At 39.3% G+C, this 8,181-nt stretch overlaps 1 non-coding gene across 1 annotated transcript; it reads left to right on the forward strand.

The window, feature by feature from the left end:
• The first annotated feature begins 5,618 nt into the window (after positions 1-5,618).
• On the forward strand, positions 5,619-5,681 carry LOC112128635 (U7 small nuclear RNA). The gene has a single exon (XR_002911125.1). It is a non-coding gene; the product is annotated as a U7 small nuclear RNA (small nuclear RNA).
• Positions 5,682-8,181: the final 2,500 nt, after the last annotated feature.

Genomic DNA, 8,181 nt, shown 5'->3' on the forward strand with positions numbered 1-8,181 from the left:
TAAGCAAAATAAGCCAGTTGCAAAAGGACAAATACTGTATCATTCCACTTATATGAAGACTCTAGTTCATCAAAGCAGAAAATAGAATGGTGGCTGTCAGGAGCTGGGGTGACAAGAAATGGGGAGCTGCTTTTCGATGAGCATAAAGTTTCAATCATGCAAGATGAAAAAAGTTCTAGAGGTCTGCTGAACAACATTGTGCTTATAATTAACAATATTGTCATGTATGCTTAAATATTTGCTAAGACAGATCTCATGTTATGTATTTTGTATCAAAATTAAGAGAAAGTAGATATGTTAAAATTGAAAGTAAGAACCAAATAAGTGGAAAGAATTACAGTAGTACAAATTTTGCTTCTAGACCTATGGCCAGCCACAGTCCAAAACTGCTTTTGGTTTTGTTTTTCAAAGTGTATTCCACAATTTTCCATGGCAACTTCCTCCATTACCCTTAGGAAATTTTTCTTTAAATGTGTCCTAACTCTGTCATTAAATATGGCATTTGCTTAAGTTTAAATATTTTATTTAGTACTTGTCCATACCCCTGGAATTTTTGTGTGTGTGCTTTTCCTTCCTTATACCATAAATATTTTTTTAAAATGCCTCTGAGACTTTCCTTGGTATTGTCCAGCAGATTGATGATCCTTAAACTTCATTATGCACTTGAGGCCAGAAGTTTGAAACCAGCCTGAGCAATATGGCAAAACCCCATCTCTTACTAAAAATACAAAAGTTAGCCCAGGATGGTGGCTTATGCCTATAATCCCAGCTACTCAGGAGGCTGAGGCAGGAGGATCACTTGAACCCAGGAGGGGATCATGTGATCCAAGTGAGCCAAGATCATGCCACTGCACTCCAGCCTGGAAAACAGAGTAAGACCCTGTCTAAAACAAACAAACAAACAAACAAAAACAAACTTCATTTTAAAATAACCAGTGCAGCCAGCAAGGTAGTTATCTCATCTGATTTTATTTTCTTGGTTATACTTTTCACTTTGTTACGTAGGCCTTGCCTTTCAAATGCCAGGAATTATATTCAATTTACCTCTTCTCTTCACATGTAATTATATGTATTTAAATTTAAATTAATTAGAATTGTATAAAATCTAAATTTTAGTATCCTAGTCACATTAGCCACATTTGAAGCACTCAACAGCCACATGTGGCTACATTACTGTATTGGACAGGACAGATACAGAACATTTTTATCATTGCAAAAAGTTCTATTGGATGGCTCTGTTCTAGATCCTACCCTTACCCTCCAAAATCCCTACTCATAATTAGCATATTAGCAGAACACAGCCTCTAAAGAAATCTCACTTGTCTCATCTGAAAAGTGAAGATAACACTTTTTTGACTCAGGAAAGAGGACTGACGCACATTTCCTTTGAGGTTCCTTACCGGTATGATAGCCTCATTTTTGTGAATCCACTAAAACTTAACCCTTGGTCGGGAAGACAACTCCACTATAATAATGTTTCTCTGGAAAAAATCAAATTTGAATGACATCATCTCAATTCACAGCTTCTTTGCCAAGAATATAACCTACTTAAGTGTAGGAACTGCATTCCAGCTCCACAAATTCCTTATTAGGTCCAATATGGCAGGGGTGGTACTTAAACCATATCAGTTTTTTCACACCCCAGCAGGCCTTGAAATCACTGTGATAAGAGAATCTGCCTCTCTAAGAAGGGTCACAGCATGCCTATAACAAGACATCTGGGAAGCAGAACATTTATTTTAAAATGCAAACTACGTAGTCCTGTAAGGAATTAATTGGGGAACATAAGTTGTATTTGAACTAAAACGGAACCTTTGATTACACTTAATGTCAGCTGGATGATTAATGTATAAAGTGTTTGCTGTTTACTAAACAAAGGATTTGTCTTTTTTTACCATCTGAAAAATTTTGTCTAAAACACTTATTTTCAGAGATGTGATCATTTCTTTGGCACTTACTGGACTGTTAAATTGAATTCATGCTGTCCTTCCACGTTTCCCAGCCTACTCAGGAAGTATGAAAATGGGAACTGATGAGCAAGGCCTGGACATGTTTCCACATCTACTGTGTTCATGTTTGTTAATGCAAGTCAGCCCTGCACAGAGATCTACCACCTGGACCAAGAAAAATGGTGAGCAGTATACTTTGCTGCTTGGGCAGCTTTTCCTCCATGTCTAAAACAGAGTAAGTTTCCTGAATTGGGATATTATTCATTTTTATCACAAACCTTGTGGAGATTAATGTGTTATATCAGGAACCATCTAAAATACACAGATACACTTAAATGACCATAATTCCCAATGCAAAATATAACAGGAAAGATTATCAAACCACTCTCCCCCTACCCTTCAAGTCTTAATCTTGGCTCTAGGTTTTCCTGAGCAGGAAAAATGAATTGGGGGAGAAATGAGTGATTCTCTCCATCCTTGCACTAACTTTCCTAATCTTTAATTGTGCCAATTCAACTTCGTTGTGTTATTCTTGGCTTCTCGCCTCATAAGGAACCAGAAGTTTGTAAGCACATAGAGGAAGCAGTGGTTTTTACCTTGGGGCTCATCAACCTCCAGAAAATAAAAGCAAAATTATATAAATACCAGCATTTTTTTTCTTGGGAGAAGGTTAATAGTTTTCATTAGATTTTGAAAGAAGTCCATGATCCAGAAAAGATTAAAAAGTCTCAATTTTGATGGATTTGGAATAGAATCAAGTCACTGATGAAGTTACTGCCTCTGCCACTAGTGGGGGCAGTGAGTGGGTACAACACAGCAGACAGAATTCTGTAAAAAAGAACAGAACCTGTGTGTCAAGAGGCCTTCTCTCATTCCAGCTTTTAATAGTTGAGATGCGATCAACAAACACTGTTGACAGACTTTAAGTCCCATGATATTGTGATTTATAATGAGAAATACATATTTGGTCTGTATTCTCATTTCTGACACACAGCTCCGAAAATCCTAGTAATTTCCTAAGTGATAAGAGTTATGGAAGTATCTTTGGTTATAATATTTGATCTTTTGTCCCAAGTTCCTAAAATAGCTCCAGAGTATTTCTTGTTATTCATACCAAGCCCCTTTCAACCACACCCAAGTTTATATTAATGAGGTGATTTTTCAAAAGCCCCTAGAAAATCACTGGATGGGGGCTAGATGCCAGAAGAATTAATCATGTGATTAGAAGGTTGGAACTTTACTCCCAACCTCCGAGGGGCAAGGAGCTGAAGCCTGAATTGATCATCACTGGTCAATGATTTAATCAATCATGCCTACAGAATGAAATGTCCATGAAAACTCAAAAGGACAGGGTTTAGAGAACTTCTGGGTTGGTGATTAAGGAGGATGACATGCCCAGAGCGGGCATGGAAGCTCTGTGTCCCTTCCTTCATGCCTTGTCCTTTGTATCTCTTCCATTTAGCTGTTCTTGAGTTAACTGGTAAATGTAAATAAGTGTTTTCCTGAGTTTTGTGAGCCATTCTAGCAAATTCTCAAACCCAAGGAGGATGTCACAGGACCCTCTGATTTATAGCCAGCCAGTCAGAAACACAGGTGACAACCTGGACTTGTCAGCGGCCTGAAGTAGTAGCCTTTTTTTTGTTTTGTTTTGTTTGTTTGTTTTTTTGAGACGGAGTTTCGCTCTGTCGCCCAGGCTGGAGTGCAGTGGCGTGATCTCGGTTCACTGCAAGCTCCACCTCCCGGGTTCACGCCATTCTCCTGCCTCAGCCTCCCGAGTAGCTGGGACTACAGGTGCCCGCCACCACACCCAGCTAATTTTTTTGTATTTTTAGTAGAGATGGGGTTTCACCGTGTTAGCCAAGATGGTCTCGATCTCCTGACCTTGTGATCTGCCCGCCTCAGCCTCCCAAAGTGCTGGGATTACACACATGAGCCACCACACCCGGCCAGTCTTATGGGACTGATCCCTTAACCTGTGGGATTTGATGCTATCTCCAAGTAGATCATGTCAGAATTGACTTAAATTGTAGGACACACAGTTGGTGTCCACAGAGAATTGGAGAATTGCCTGGTGTGGAAAACCCACACATCTGGTGTCAGAAGTAAAGTATTGAGGGTAGTAGAGAGTAAAGGAAAAAAAAGAAAAAACAACAGTTTTCTTTTAGTTGGTGGAGAGAAGGAAATAGTTTTCCCTTACAGCCCTGAAAGATTGGCTAGTGACATGCCAGAGCTCTGAGATTGCAATAACATTCACCATTATTTGTTGATACACATTCTTCCATTTAATCTTAATAATCCTTCAAAGTGGTATGATCACCCCATTAAAAGATGAGAAAACCGAGGATCAAACTGGCTGACTAATTTGTTCAAGCTGACAAAGTTACCACATTGCAGCACTAAAATTAGAGCCCAGGTCACTCTGATTCAAAAAGCTTATTCATTAATACTGCCCAGCTAGGAATATCTGTCCAGATTCTAGGAATGGACCTTCAATTCTATCATCCCACCTAAATCTGAAAAGGTAGCACATTTCATGATTCTTCCAGCAGGGCAAAGCAAGGCTAATTTTAGAAGTCTAATGAGAAAGGATTAAGGTACTTCCTGTTAGACAGTCAACATGAGTGGCTCTCATTAGCAACAATAAAAACCCAGCTTGTACAGTCGGCAAAAGTAGCAGCCTCCGCTTTCTTTTGTGATTCTCAGCTGGGTTGCCCCTTTAAGAAGCTTAGCACACATAGTCACATTCACAGATCTTCTTAGTCAAAATCTTTTTTAAAAACACCCAGGAGCGATCCCTAACTACCAAGGAGTAAGACATCCTTTCAGGAAAGAACGTTGAAGAGGTTTATCTGAATGTCAGCAAGTTTCACCCAATCAAGAGAAATCCATCTAGAAAAGAGATTTTATACAATTTGTGAATTTTATTCAATTCAACTTTTATTTACAGTTGCTCTATGTAGGAATTGTGCAGAACGTGGCAGAAGAGGGTAAAATGTACAGAATGGGATGTTCTCCACTGGAGATTCACAGTTCATTGGTAGAGACAGATACACATCCAATATGTACAGTCCAGCAGACAGTACTAAGTTGGAAAATTGATTTCCAACCAAAGTGCAAGAGGAGAACAATAGAGGGAGACAGTGTTTCTAATTGTTGGGCAGGGTGGAGACAAATCCGAGAAAAGCTTGTGGAGAGTATGGGCTCTGTGGATAAAGGCAAGTAAGATGTGGATGAATACTAGCATCCCAAAAGCATAGAAGCAGAGGTTGTTCAGGTATCTGGAAAAACAATAATGTCCTGGGAAGGCCAGAGAGTAGAGGGACAGGCCCATCCTGTAGACCCACGCCACTCAAAGTGAGGTCAAAGCCAGAGCATCCTCAGAAACACCTGGAAAGTTCAACATACAAAAAGCCCAGGTGCCACCCTGGACCAAATGCATCAGGATCTGCATTTTTACAAGATCCCCAGGTGACTCATATGCACATGAAGGTTTGAGAAACATTGCTGCAGACAGTGGGGAGCCATTGGAGGTCCCTGGGTGAGAGGAGTAATCTGTTCTTAGATGTGCTTGGGAAATGCAACTTTAGGAAGCACAGTAGAGGGCACACAGAATGACCAAATGAATGAACAGTTATTCAACCAACAAAATCTTTTGAAAATATGAATGTTAAGTGTTACAGCTCTTTTAGAATTAGTCTAGCAGGTTTTCTGGTTTGCACCAGAAAAACCATAGAAAGTGAAAATAGAAAATAGTATGAATAGTCATCTATTGGAATGATGATTAATAAATGATACCTCTGTACTCATAGCTCCATCATATTTGACTGTAAGGTAATTAGGATATTAATTTTTAAATGCAATTTATTCATCAGATAGGAGGATAAGGGAGTAAAATCAGGTTGTGGCCAAAAATAACATATTTTTCACTTTAGTTCACTATCTGGAATCTATGTAACCATACTGTTTGATTTTAGATTGTTCAATTTTTTTAATACTCTCTGAAATCTGATGGCCAAGGACCCTGTAATCCAAGATAAGATTGATCAGGCTGGCCCAGCGCCCCAATTCCAAAATACTCTCTAGCAACTCATACACCCTCCCCCATTCCCCAAACACCCATTTTGAGATAGCCAGGATAATTTTCTTCATTTCCTGCCCAGACAGCTGTGGAATGTTGTAATTCATTGTTAGGCAGCTGCAGCAATCCTCCTTAGAAAAGGATACATCTTGTCAAGGATATGGTTATTCTCAAATTTTGAGTTTATTTTTTAAACAATGATGTACCCACCAGATGTAGAAATAGTCAAGCCTGAGAAACCTCAAAGGGAGGCTGGATCTAACACATGCATCCCTGCTTAGAGGTCAGTGCTACAAATACCCTCACCAGGTTGCCTGTAATCTCACTGCTTCAGCAAACAGTCCAACCCACTCCTGTTGGAAAATCCTCTGGACTCCTGAAAAGAACTCATTCCTAGCTGAATAAACCTTAACCCTCTCCTACAAGCCGATAGGAAAATGCAGCACATCTAGAAGGTGAAGAGTAGCAGATTTTCATCCTCAATTATCTCTTCCCTCCACATCCATAAAAACAGCCCTGCTATCTTCTGATCTTTACTACAAAACTGGGGAGAGGAGAGCAAAACGAGATTAAAATCTCTCCACGCTGTGTGAGTGCATGTGCATGTAAGAGAGTGTGTGTGTATGTGTGTAGCTATGTGGTAGGGAGAGAGACAATCACATAAAAATTGAAAATTATCCCAGATGACAATAAAATAGACGAGACAGAAGACTCCAGGGAGCAGCAATGATTAGAGTGAGTAGGAGTGTCGTGTGAAGGCTAAGAGGTTAGACTATTTAGATTACTTGGGAAATGTGGGATATTAGATCAAGGAAGGTCCGTTACTATACCATGTCCTGTAATTTAGATATTGCAAATCACAAACAGGACAAATATGAAGGAAGCTTTCCTACTCTTAACACGGCTGCTTCTGCTTTCATAATAACCTCTCATTTGTTACAATTTTAATTTTTTAAGGCACCTTAGAGTTGGCAAAATGGATCCAGAGGCAATTAAAGTTCCTCTAGTTTCTTTTGTGAAATTGGTGTTTAATAGCTATTTGGGGAGTTTCTCCCAATAAAAATCCCATCTTTCCCCATTTCTATTTCAGAATTTCCAATAATCACTAAATTTTGTTTGACAAGTTCAAGTAAAGCTATTTTATCACTTCATAAAATCAGTCACAAAACTCTCTTCCAAGGTAGAGAGGAGACAGAGTCTTTGTCCATCAGCACAGCCTGGAGATCTAGAGAAAGTAGGCAGCAAAGGTCAACCGGCCTCACTCAATCAACAGACCTCTCTGAGTACCTTTGCATAGCTACTACCTAACATGCACCTTGCTAGGCAGTGGCTACAAGTAGACAAATAAGGCATAAACTCTATCTCACACAGCTGATGTATTTACGAGGGAGACAATTAAAGAAAGAATAATCATAATACAGATTTATTAATATAACAGTGGCAGCTACCTACTGAGGGTCAGGAATGGCTTCCTGACCAACTAGGGGAAAATGTCCCTCCAAGAGTTCATTCTTAGAAGTTATTTCTGATGCAGGTTTTGGTAGACCTGGATATGCTTAGTCAGGATTAACCAGGTTTAAGAGTTTATAGTTTGACTAAGGAATTTAAGTAGAATGATGATGGACATACACAAAACAAGTTATTATGGAACCACATTACCAAATTCAAAGAAATTTAAAATATGACGTGAAGATGAACTCGTTGGCCCCCTTAGAAAATCCTCATGTACTAAGTACATTGTAGGCAATCTGTAGTTGGTTTACTGGGGAAGTCTTACTAGTCAGGAATGCATCACCATCAAGCAGCTTGGAACAAGCAAGGACTCCAGAGCTGGACTGACTAGGTTTGAAGCCTGGTTCTCCCATTTACTGGATATTTGACTTTCAGCTCAACCTCTCTATATCACAGTTTCCTTATCTGAAAAATGGGGATAATAATCACATCTACCTCATAGGGTTGTTATGAGAAAGAAATAAGTTAATATTTTTATAGTATTTAGAATAGTGCTTGGCCCTTGGTAAGTGCTTTGAACAGGTTATGTTAGGTAAATGTCAGTGTCAGCAGGCCCCTAATTCAATGTCTCTCAAGACAGGGTGGCTGAAGCATTTATTCTAGGTAATACCTACTTTTCTAAGGATGAGATGACCTTTCTAT

Source organism: Pongo abelii, chromosome 14, assembly GCF_028885655.2.
Source record: "Pongo abelii isolate AG06213 chromosome 14, NHGRI_mPonAbe1-v2.0_pri, whole genome shotgun sequence".
Lineage (NCBI taxonomy): Eukaryota > Metazoa > Chordata > Mammalia > Primates > Hominidae > Pongo > Pongo abelii.